At 40.4% G+C, this 13,035-nt stretch overlaps 1 protein-coding gene across 4 annotated transcripts in view; it reads left to right on the forward strand.

Annotated features, from left to right (window-relative positions):
• The first annotated feature begins 3,305 nt into the window (after positions 1 to 3,305).
• nlgn2a (neuroligin 2a) overlaps positions 3,306 to 13,035 on the forward strand; it is a 189,984-nt gene continuing 180,254 nt past the window's right edge. For all 4 annotated transcript variants that reach the window (XM_042400730.1, XM_042400727.1, XM_042400728.1 and 1 more), the window contains exons 1-3: positions 3,306 to 3,488; positions 3,574 to 3,644; positions 4,247 to 4,381. The gene's annotated coding sequence lies outside the window, so the exon portion shown is untranslated. The remainder of the gene's footprint in view (positions 3,489 to 3,573; positions 3,645 to 4,246; positions 4,382 to 13,035) is intronic.

The following is a 13,035-nucleotide window of genomic DNA, read 5'->3' on the forward strand; positions in this document are numbered from 1 at the left end:
CAAACAATGCAATCAAGAGACATTCACACTTATTATTAATCCACTGAATGACATTAAAATAGAGTCACACTCTTGTTAATGTCAGGTTGTTTGTACCCGACATTGATGCACATAAAAAAAAAAAAAAAAACACTCTCAGGCATGCACAAGCATAAAATCCCAAATATGCATACACGCACACACTCAAACACACAAAGTTGCGGTTACAGCAGGCTCCCCACGCCGAACGAGCATAATTAGCACACTCGTTAAGCTCATCTGCATCTCTCTTCAAAGGAGATCGATGCAAATGGATAGGATTTAGCCACTGGCAGCAATTAGGCCAAAAAAATATCCTAGCAGGAGAAACTTGGTTACAGCGAGGCAAAGTCGGTTTCATCGCGGGGAAGGAATGTATTTTCTGCCCCTGCACTGAACGCATAATACAATCCTAAATGAATGCTTTCATTTACTCTCATGTCAAATCAAGTTATGTTTAATCACATTCTATACCGACCCTCGTGGTTATCACATAATCCTGAGCTTTAAGGGAGAATGAAGTTTCATTAAGAAAATATGACACCATTACCAATTTATCCTAAGTACTGCCTGCATACCCAAAGCCTGATAGCGCTTCTTCGACTGTGCCATAGAACGCTGTTGTTGTCCAAAAACTGTTAAAAACACATCACTGAGCCAAAACGCTTCACTGGGTGACATGTTACTTCATTTACATGAACATGGGCAGTGTAGTTTATTTTGAGATAATCCCACATACACTGTCCTGCTGCTGTAAATACTCACTATCACAAACATGTATCAATCCACAGCTGAAAATAGTCCCCAATTGATGCACCATTTACTCCTGTTTGAGTACCATTTGTTAAAAACTACAGTGCTCAGGTGTTTAAGGAAATGACTGAGCCTTTGAAAGAATGAATAGTCTTCACATAGATGTCATCAAAGTGGTTGTGAAGAACTGAAGAACATAGTTATTGATTATTACAAGAACAGCCAGGTGTGCAGGTAGGAACTTAACCAAACAAATGATCCAACAAGACTCAACTGAAAACTGGACCTTAAATACAAACAAATCTAATCAGACAACGAAGAACAGGTGACAAGACACAGGAGCAGGCTGGGAGCTGATAGACTGGGAAGACACCGAGAGCAGGGCAGGGATGATGAGACTGATAAAGGGCAGGTGTAAAGGTGACAGCAGACTGGGGAAGAACACTGAGACAAGGGCAGGGCTAACGAGGAAGAATGCAGGGCAGGTGTAAGGAGGAGTACATGAACACAGGGGGAAAAACACAGGGCAAACAGAAAACCAAAAACACAGTGAGCACAGTCCAACCAATAAAGGCATCCCAAATGACATAAAGCCAGAAGTCTTAAAGTCCCTCAAAAAGTCCAACTCAAAACAAGCCCTCTCCCACGCAGTCCAATCTTCACAAAACAGAAAAGTCAGAGGGCATCCAGTGGACAATGGCAACCAAGGAATACAGAGTCATACTGACAGAAAACTTAACAGGCTCAATAACCATAAAGAAGAACTGGAATTAAAACACACAGAGTGAACACAGGAACCCAAAAGAACAAAAACACAAGGAGTCCAAACACAACAGAAAGTCTTGGCAGGATGTGACACATCCAGCGAGACCTCAGGAGAAGCCTCCCTCTCCTCCAGAAGTCCCTCAGTAAGTTATTACAGAGACATTGATGTGATTCAGTGTTCAGAGGAATAACGAAAGCAGCATGACATTGTCTTCCAGATGCCACGGAAGAAGGCACACACTCTCTTCTTCTTCTTCCTTTTAACATTAAAGTCCTCAGCCTCCACATCCTCCTGCAGTACTTCCAGCTCCGGCTCCATGTACACGACCACATTGATCTCCAGTTTTAACATGGATGTTGTCACAGTGGTTGTCCCCTCATCCAGCGAGACCTCTGGAGAAGCCTCCCTCTCCTCTAGAAGTCTCTCTTGTAGTCCCTCTGAGGTGATGAGCTGTAGGTGGGCCTGACTGGATGTGGCAGTCTGCACTTCATGGTCCATGTCCTGGATTGCGGAGATGACGCCCTCTCTGGCAGACAAAGAGCTTTCATCATAATCCATCAGGTTAAAGGTCTTGGAGCGATGGTCAAACTTCTTGAAGATGGCTCTGACCATGTCGACCAACTACAGTGCAGACCCCAAGCAGAAGAGGTGTAGAGACAGGTCCATACTGAGAGAGACAGGGAGCTGCTGAGTCAGTCAGCAGTCTTCCAACCTCAGTGCTGGCAGCTTCAGTTTGTCTTCAGTCTCTGGTTCCTCCAGGAGGAACTTCAGAGTCGTGTTCACCGCCTCTGGGACCACTGGCACAGTGCTCTGCTCAAGCTCCAAGAGCTCTGCTGGCTTTGCATCCCCTGCAGAGACTGGACGAAGCCGAGCGCCACCAAAATTCCACAGCAGTTTGCTGTGCAGTGATGGAATGAATATTTGTGCAGACTCCTCTGCTTTTATGTGGATGTTTGACACAAACATCTGAAGACGCTCCAGTGTGACCTTCCTGCCCAGCAGCTGTGAGAGCCGCTTTTCATTGTCCAGCTCTTCTCAGACCTCTTACTCCATTTGGACGAGACAGAGTCTCCTGGCTCTGGTCCAGGCCCATCAACAACTCTCAGTAAGTCTCAACAGTAAGATGATAAAGGTGATAGTAGACTAGTGTTACATGCAGTTTTACATATCTCACTAGAGTCTGAAGATTCACTTTACTTTACTCACCAGTTCAGCCATGAGGAGATGCCTCTAGTCTCCCAATCATTTCCTGAAACTTGTAAAAAATAAAAAAAGATTGTGTTATCTTCTACAACTTTTAAATGTTTGTAAAAAAAAAAAAAAGCTGTAATATAATATGTCACTTTTCAGTGAGTCAAATAAATGATCAGTTTGACTCACTCCTCCATAAAGTTTCTTCCTGTCAGCAGCCAGGTCTCCATGTGTCTGACAGATAAATAAGCAGAGACTTGATCCTGCTGCTTCATGAGCATAAACTGCCTCAGCATCATTTTCTGCAAGACAGATTCAGTGCACAATCAGCTCACAGAAACATCATATTATAGTCAAATGTAACATTAAATTGAACAGTTCACCTTTGCATTTACAGTGACTTACGTCTGCTTGGTAGCAGTGTTGCTCTTTTTCATACAAAGAGGATGGTCTCATTTGTTGGACTCGTTTAAAGACAAAGTCAGAGTCCATTTTTAAGAGACATCAGTTTTCCACAGAGAGAAAAACAATAATCAATCAATAACAGTAACAATCAGTAAACAGGTTTATTGAACGCAGTGAATGAATACGTTGGTTCAGAAAGTGTGGATTGTTGATATAACCCGGGTCACAAAGAGTTAACAGCACAGAAGTGCCTCAGCCAATCAGAGCGCAGGCCCGCAGCACCGTAGGTAGGCTACACAGCATACGCTAGTCAGACGCTTGGTGACACTATTGAGAGAGGACCTGCCGCTGAACGGTAAAAACATAACTCAGATAAAACAGTAAAAACACCATATAATGTTGTCAAAACAGAACGGTAACCGCCTGTACTTTGTTTTAAGCTCGTAGAGGTGTGTTTGTGAGAGGCTGCTCACTGAAACCTGCCGAGTGACACAGAGGAACTCCCGAATTGGTGAGTAGTAGTAAAAGTAAATAATTAGGCTAAATGCTGCGCCACAGGATGCTAGGCTAAGCTGGCTAGCTCAAGTGAATGAGCCTAGAGCTAACAAAAATTAGCATTTCGTGCTGAACAGTGCAATTAGCTGACTGTTGTAGAGCTCAAATAAACTAAAACTAAAACAACTCAACTGGAAAAAATATAAAGATGTGACATGTGGAGTATTTAATTGCTCAATGTTTTATTTGGTAAAGCTACTGAACTGTTTAATACAGAAGCAACATACTAAGTTATGTTTTGTCGGGTATTATATTTCATTGGTACAGTGAATCTGATTTAAAAAGAACAGAGAACATAAGAATATAGAGTGTTAAGTTCACACTGTTGGTCTGTAATTCATGTAATATTGTTTTAATTTAAAAATACCAGGTTAAGATAAACAATAGTAATTTAGTTCATTTTACTCAGAAATTCATTTACTGTAAAGGTTATTTAAAATGTGTTGATTGTTTACATTATATGTATATGTTTTGTTGAGATTTAAGGAATTAATCATTCCTGACAAATCAGAATGGCAATTGATTAATGATCATTTCTGGCTATGTCAATGACTGCAGGTCAGGTTTTTTGAGTTGATTTGAAGTTGATGGCGAGCCAAACCAGACGAGACCATTAGATCCCTAGATTGAAGATCCCTGAACCAAGAGCCCAGAGCCGAGAACTGTCAACCTTACCTCTCTCCTGCCACAGCGGTAGGGTAAACATCTTAACTGCACAAGGCCAGCACTGCCTCCTGTCCAAATCTGGTATCCTCTGATTCTGGTCCAAAATGATTAAACTCCTTACTAAATAGTAGTGTTAGGAGCCGAGTGCTACGCTGAGCAATCAGATACCAAATGAATGAGGATCTGCTAGTGTACCTCAAGTTAAGAGCATATGGAATGTAGAAATGTTTGACATCATAATGGTGAAGGTTCTGTCAGAGAACAAAACACATCAATGCATGGAACTGATATTCAAATGAGGGAACCAAACCCTCAAATTAATGCATGTATTACTAACACGTAGGTAAGTACTAGGTAAGGTAAGTACTAACTAGGTAAGCATCAACAAGTAGGCTATTGTGTGTGTATCCAATGCCTGTATATCCTCTATGCCACATACCTTCACTGTTGTCCAAAAACTGTTAAAATCACATTAATAAGGCACTAAATTGTAGTTTATTTTGAGTCAGTCTCCCATACACCATCCTGCTGCTGTAAATACTCACTAGCACAATATACTTTAATCTTGCAGCTGAAAATAGCAGCTGATATGCATGTGGACGTCTTTGTGGTTGAATAACATTGTTGAAAACTTAAGCTTTATCTTTTAAATATTTGCCTGGGAAAACACTATAATTCATATCTAGCCCCATATTTTTATGGTCTACAGAACCACAGCAGTGGTTTTGCATATTTTAGTCCTTTTACTGCAAATCAAGTTTACTTTGAATGTAGCTTTTCTATTGTTCCATTTGGTTTTCATTCATTTTCTGCATCATATGAAAATCAATTAGCAGACTTGAAACTTGCTTATTGTGTAATCCCTCATAGTGAACATCAAGTCCGCATTATTTTTTCTGAAAGTCACATTATTGTTAAGAGATAATGTAGAGTTTCAAAACTGCATTACCACACAAGGACAAAAATTAACACTGACCTGATGTTTTTTTCATTATTGTCCATCACTTTGATCCAGACTAGAATATCACTTCAGATTTTGTACAAAACTCATGACTTTATGTTCAGTTCTTATTAGCGAATGTCATTATGCTAACACACTAATGTCAGCATGTTAGTGTTGTTGCTGTGAGCATGATAGCATGCCGACATTAGCATGTAGCACAAAGCACGGCTACACTAGTGTGCCTGTCAATACATTCTAAAAAAATTTTTTTTTTTTTTTTTTTTTACCTTTTGCATTATAGAATTAGATGGGTATTGCATGTGAGCTGTGGAGCTGCTGGAATTGTGTTGGTGGCTGCCCGTCCGTGAGCAGGCTCATGAACAAACATCATATTCTGTTGTTGAATGTTTCCTCTCCCTCTGTCCTCTTGTGTTTTCCACCATCTCTCCATCTACCTGGTTTATATTTGTATGTCAGAGTCAGAAAGTGAAAGACAGAGAGACAGAGAGGCAGTAGATTAGCCTGCGAGCATCTTAATCAAAGCTGTCATGCAACATGTATACCAGTCACATCGTGGCATCATCCTCGGGGCTTCTGCAGCTCAGGTCATCCATCTCATTCACTTTACCTTGCTTATTCCTTCTGTCTTCCAGCTCCATCGGCCTGTTTTCACACCCCTAATGAGTCCCCTTCTGAATGCTTGTTTTTCAACAACAGCACTTGAATATCCACAGCACTGCACTGATGGATGTGTGGACGTCGGAAGCTAAATTCAAAGCTGGGACTAAGGGAGGAAGGGATGGATGTTTATGTCCATAAGTTCAACATAATGAGACTTTTAATATTCTAATCAGGCAATTGTTGGTTAAAGAAGTGATCAGAAGATCCCTCTCAGCCCTGAGTCCATCAGGAGGAGTGTCGCCTGGCTAGGATATTTGGAGATATCTGATATGGAAGGAGGAGTGCAATTTATTGGAGATCAAGCCTTGCTGTCTAGCATCCTTGTGGACAAGCAGAAATTGCGAAGAGGAATGTAGATGGCAGTGTCAAGGCTTCTACAATCAGCTATTCTTTGGAGGAAAAAAGAGCAAAGAGGAACAGAAAAAAACCACTGCAACAACTGTACAGCTTTATTTATATATATATATATATATATATATATATATATATATATATATATATATATATATATATATATATATATATATATATATATATATATATATATACATACATACACACATATATATATTTCTGGGCTCATTACTCATGTTTCTGGTGAGAAGTTGAAGATGGCAGGAAGCAGGAAGTCGAACCGAAGAGGAGATATTTGATATTTTATTTTTACTTTCTTAAAAGGTAATACTGGGACTTTTATGAGAAATGTCTTCACACATCAGTGAATTAGCTCCATCGGTGACTGGCAGGTCCCTCATTTAATGCTGCTCTGCTCAACCACTGTAATAGAGACTAAGATTAAGCACTTTTTTTTACATTTCTACACCTCCATCCATCCATCTAGTTCATTTTAATGTATGATCATATTTCTCTCTGGCACAATATTTTGTATTTTTGTCTTTGTTTTCATTTTCTAAACACTCACCATAAAATGAGTACACCCACAGTCTGCCTTAACTATAAACTTAATCTCTATGCAGCTTTCATAGTAAGGATATTCTTTACTGCTATTATCTAGAACTGCAAAAAAAGGACTTAATTGCCTTTTGCTAAGTTTGGCACAGGAAACAAAGATTTTGCAAGTAATATTTTCAGAGATGCACTTATTTTTGAGGAAACTGAATTTTGAGAATGATTTATTAAAAGAGAAGAAAAGAGGTAATTATATGTTACTACAAATACCTGGGGAGGCATGCATTAACAATTTCAAGTTGTTGAGCAATCAAAGAAATTCTTAGATTTGTATCCAGTTTCACTGATATGCACTTTATGAAGTAGCTTGATGTTGAACCACTATGTTTGGTAAAACAATTGAAAACTGCCTACATGCATTTAGATCTGGACCAATAGTTCTCAAGTGTCTCCTGTCACATCCCTTTCAGAAGTAGAAGACATGCAACCCCATTCTCCATGTAAACCATTTGAAAGGGTTAGTTAAACCAATTTACAAAAGGCATATTTTGCTACTTAGCTCCAGTGGTATCTAACCATGCAGATAGTTTTGGTTTCATTTCTCCAAAACTTTAGGTTAATGTATGTAGAAATTATCCCTGAATGTCCAAAGCCCAGGCTTTAAACTGCTCAGCAATTCGTTTGTGATGTTTTTTCTACCTTGACATCGTGTATGCCAATAAATGGCCATCCGTTCCGTGGTCTTGGTTGCTAAGGTTACTTGCTAAGGTTTTTCCATTTGCTGTTTACATCGTCTACTCTCATATTTCGGATAACATTTTGGCTCGAACATGCACGGTTGTATCTGAGAAGGTGACATTTCAAGTAAAGAACAAGAAAAAGTAGTTAAACCTTACTGCTACTGTTTGTTTCATGGCTTGTCAACGTAGCTTCTTGAGCCAGTGGAAGACTCCTGAGGGGCAGCTTCCAAGAGTGAAGTAAAGTGAAGTTTTTTCACTAAAATCAGCTTCCTGCTGCTGGTGGTAATAGGGTTAATGAGATCAGAGTTCTGGGCTTGAAAACCAAAACAATGAGCTAAAAAATGTGAAATCCCTGTATAGCTAATGCGGAACTGCAGAGTTGGGTAATAACTCTCGGTGGATCTGTAACTCTGAGCGAAACCTTTAACATTACACAGTCATTTAGCTATTGTTCAGATAAAAATAGTGATAAGTGCAGCTTTAAACTTCACTTCCACTCTGCATCTTTTATTTTCATACCTGCTCCCCCTGCAATACCTCTAGCACCCACAGGGGGAGCCTGCCTCACAGTTTGAGAACCACAGGTCTAGATAAGTTCTGTACATATTTCCTTACACCTACACACCTTTTAATGTGAAGAAGCTACTGCTTGATCCATGCTTGTCCCTTGAATCCACTAAGTAATCTGTCAGAAAAGATACTTCATCTCTAATCTGCTTTAGTATCCGCATTTTGCTCTCTTGTACAAACCACATGTAGTATTATGTTTAGTAGTCTCCATTTGTTTAATCCTTATCTAGATCCCATTTTCTGCTGCTGCAAGAAGCCCAGTTTCCCCATGGGGACCATTAAGGTTTCATCTAATCATCTAGTCTAATAATGCTGAAAAATTAAAGTGTTCTGCACATCGCGAGCAAACTATTGCTTTAAAGTGAATGTCATCCATCTGGAACAATGATGTTGCTTGTGATAGAGTTGTTGAGATGTCTGTCATTTGGATACTCTTCCCAGAGGAGCTGCTTTCATTATGTTGATTTAGCTCTACTCCTTATGCTGTCTCTCCTTTTACAAACGCTTTGCTCACAAGGCAGCAAGCTGCAATGACAGCAAAAGAAATGTGAACAGTGGATGAATTAAATATATCAGAAACAATTACTGTCAGCAAAATGTCAGACTAGGATAAGCCTGCCTAATAAACTGTAAAATTATGTCTCATCCTGTTTATTGTTCCTGATGGAGTGTGCACGTGGACATAGAAACACACACAGACCCTTAAGCATGTTGGACAGCCGAACTCACACACACTTCAGTGTTTGTGCTGATGCTTGTGTGTGTGTGAGACAATGATAGAGCATAATGCAATTTGTTGGCTTTACAAATGGTTCAGGTCTATTACAACTTGGGTTTAATTGTTACAGTCATTGTATCAGCAGTGGCTTAATCCATCATTACCTATTACTCATTGAGAATTACTTATTCATTATTCAACAGCAAAAGTATTTTTTTGTATTTAGTAATTTTACTCATTACATTACTTGAGTTAGTCAGCCCAGCTCCATCAAAGGTACCTTTTAAATAACATGGAAGAGAAAACAAAGGTCAAAATTAAAATTATAGCACAAACTTTCCATTGTGAATATCCATTACAGGATACAGACAGACTTCCTGGTTCAGCTTTGACCTGTACTTGCCGTGGATGTCCATACATAGTTTTCCTGCGAAACTCTGGCTCAACCATCGGCTTGTTTACAACCTGTGTGGATGTCCTTCAACTTGTATTTCTTGTCCCATTGCACTTCAGCGTAGCAATGTTACTGTTTTGTCAGATTTTATTACCGAGTACAATGTTATCATAGCCAATAAAAAGTTGTTACAACCCTAAGTTGTAATAAACTGGAACGATCAACTGTAATTTTGGAAGCTTATCCTTTTAATAGTCAGTGCGTGATATTTTTGCAAAAATCAAATGTCTTCATTAGAATAGAAGCTAACAAGGAAGCAAATGAGTTTGATTTCCTCAAGAGGAAAATTGCTGTTGTTAAATTTAAAGCTTTAGAGTGAGAGTCAGGTCAGAGTCCAGTTAAGGCAATAAAATGGAAAGATCAGCTTTATCTATACATGAATTGCTAGATGGGATGTGTGTGCGTGCGTGTGTGTGTATGTGTGAGCCTGATATTTGACATCACCCATCACCACTAAAACAAGTAGAGGGCTCCATACTTATATCAAATAGGTAAATTTTCCCTTTATGTGAGTTTACTATCTCCTTACCATAAATAATACATCAGTCTTTCGCTCCTCTCTCAGCAGGCTTCCACATACACACACACAAAAACTCGCACGCACACGCCACACAGGCAAAGGCGCAAGTACAGACACGGCATACGAACCTATTAATGTTAATCACGACTACATGTGCATATATGATCACAAGGCCATAAACTCAAAGTTTCCAGGGCATAGGAAGTCATAAAAAATGCAAAGTCACACTGTGCAGGTCTCTTTCTCTCTTTCATACCTCAGTGTGGCAGCCTGCATCAATGGGACATGTGGTGCCGCAATTAGCACTGGCTGATTCTTGGATGTGGAGACTACGCCAGTGCTCAGATGGGTACAATTAAAAGCAGATGCCACTCCAGCTAATGGGGTGTGTATGTGTATGTGTGTGTGTGGCGGCGTGATCCTGAGTTATATAGACAGAGAGAGGGGGTGGCATATGATGGGAACCAATGCGAGTGGAGCTACTTTAGCACTAATCTAGAAGGCACCCTGCTGCTACAGATCAGAGAAAAGGGATACAATCCCCGACCCCAAGGGACCAGAGGCTTGCTGAGGAGCAGAGGTATAGGAAAACGGGGGGGGGGGGGGGGGGGGGGGGGGGGGGGGGCAGAGGAGTGTAGACTAACATAGTTAACCATGCGAAGCAGAGAAGCTGTGAGCCTGGGAAATGGAAGGCAGGTGAGGGCAGGTAAAGAAACCTCCACCAGGTCATCGACTTGCTGAGGTGAGAGTGAAGAAGAAGGGGGAGAGGAATGGGGTGGAAGAACAGGCTTATTGCAACAAGGGAGCAGATGTAAAATAGGAAGCGAACATGGAGAAGTCGATGGGAACTACTGTGAGTCCACTGGGAGAGATTTGTTGAGAGATGAGCTGGAGGGGGGGGGGGGGGATGGGGGGGAGCAGTTGTGGTCTATAAGCCCTGATGTCTATGAGGAGATGTTATTGGTCTGAACAATCAATCACTGCTTCTTTTTTGGCCGTGTAATTTTGTACATTGGTTTGATGCATACTGCAGATTAGTTTTCCTTTAGCTCTCACTTAACCTTGAATTGATAAATTAGCATCGTCAGTCCACAAAACATTAAGGCTTACATCCCTCCCACTGTGTCCACACCACAGCAAAAATGAGAAAAAGCACCTTTTTAATTAATCACTTTTAAATCACCTAAAACATTGCATTGTATTTTTAACCATTAAGTATCCTCTGTGCCTGTTGTCCCTTGTAATGTGGATGAGGAAAACACACATACATTTTTTGCAACTTGTAGGCAGTGTGATATAATATGGCAATAATAATATATAATAATATGGCAAATGTGCTTTCAGACAAGTGACAGTGTGACATCCAGCAGATACAGAGCAGCATTAGCATTCGTTTCGAGTCGTGTTGTGTCCACCTGATGAATGTTGAGTCCAATATTCACTCCCTGTTAAGCTCTGATTTGCTGTCCAATAACTCCCAAAGGGACAAATTGGTCTCTTTAGCTGCCAAATATGCTCCACTATGTTACCAGGTCATTGCTAACTTTATCTATGTGATGCTGGGCAAGAAGTGTACTTTGGGTTCATCTAGCTTTTTTGCCAAAGTGGGGTTGATTATAGCTGTGACACTGAACCAAAACAGAACAGTTGTGACCAAAACATGAGCAGAAAGACTCTTAAAGACCACATAGAGCTGAGGGGAACTACAGAGTAGCATGATATTTCTATGTGGGATCATTCCTACTAGCGACACCTTTCACATTACACATAGTCATTTGACCTATTGTTTATATAAAAATATTGATTAGTGCAGTTTTGAAGTGGATGAATTTGAAAATGCCAGTCTTGCCCCTTAGAGTGAATAGAGTGAAGGGATCCTCCAACTTCCTTTTTGGTGTACTATAACAACTGAGGAAATAATGCTAGCCTTGGTTAGCAAGTAGCATTAAAGACCCTTAATCTCAGTCGTCAGACACAGAAGGATATCAATGACACTGTATGTATATTATATATTGTATATAGTGCATGATCAGTTAAATGGTACAAAGTGGCAACTACCATAGCTAAAGGCAGAAGCCAACAGTGAAGTACCTTAAAGTGCAATGCCACCAACAGCTGCTAGATTGCCTTTAATCGACTCCCATTCAAAAAGCATCAACTTCTCTCTAGAAATACTAAGTCAATTCATTTTTTTTCAACAAGTCATCATAGTCGCAATGGCTAAATTCAGGCCCTCTATTGAGTGTGTTGGTCGTCATTCTGGAAATTATTGCTCCGCTAATAATATTTGAAGACTTATAGTAGCTTTGATGTCTATCAGGTGGGTGCTGACTGACCCTGAGTGATGTCACACCTTGCTACATCCATCTTTATGTACAATCTATGAACTGAGCACATAACAAGAAACTGCAGATTGAGCCAGAAGTATGCTTTCCCCTGCTGATAGCAAGAGGACCATTCTGTTGTTTGCCATTCAATCAAAAGATTTGATTCTGACTGTTGTTTTATCTTTTCTCTTCATCAGTGTGAAACAAATTCCAAGGTCACAGTATGGCTAGGGTCACACCTTGCAGTGTCAAACTGAAAAACATGTTTACCACTGCGTGCCATTAGCGCTCCATTGAACAACATAATGTGTAAGCTATCATTCTGTCTGTCTGACTCATACAGCACGCTGTTTGTAGCTGCTTGTGAATTCACCCCACAAAAACAAACAATGTTCCAATAAATAACACTGTGCCTGAACATAAATCCAACCTTACAGTGATAAGTGTGTGTGTGAGAAACGATGCCAGGAGGTAAAGAGTCAGATGGGAGGAGGGCATAAGGTTGGAGAAGCACTAGCTACTGACCTGGAGGGCAGATCCCTTGTGGCGGGCAGAGAGGTAGAAAGAGAGATGAGAGAAAGAGAAGGGAGAACAAATCTGAAGCTACATGGAAGTCAAGAAAGATTACTAGTGATAGAGTTAGAAGTGAAGCAGGGGAAATCAGTGTAAGGAAATCAGACAGGGTGTGATGTGTAAGAGGTTTAAAGGTGCAAGGATGAGAACTTAGAGGACAAGGTAAGGGCACGGAGGAGGGTAAGACAGACTGAGAGAGGTGAGATTTTCAGGTTCCAGTGTCATACGAGAGGGAGCAGCTCAAGG

Source organism: Thunnus maccoyii, chromosome 22 (assembly GCF_910596095.1).
Source record: "Thunnus maccoyii chromosome 22, fThuMac1.1, whole genome shotgun sequence".
Classification (NCBI taxonomy): domain Eukaryota; kingdom Metazoa; phylum Chordata; class Actinopteri; order Scombriformes; family Scombridae; genus Thunnus; species Thunnus maccoyii.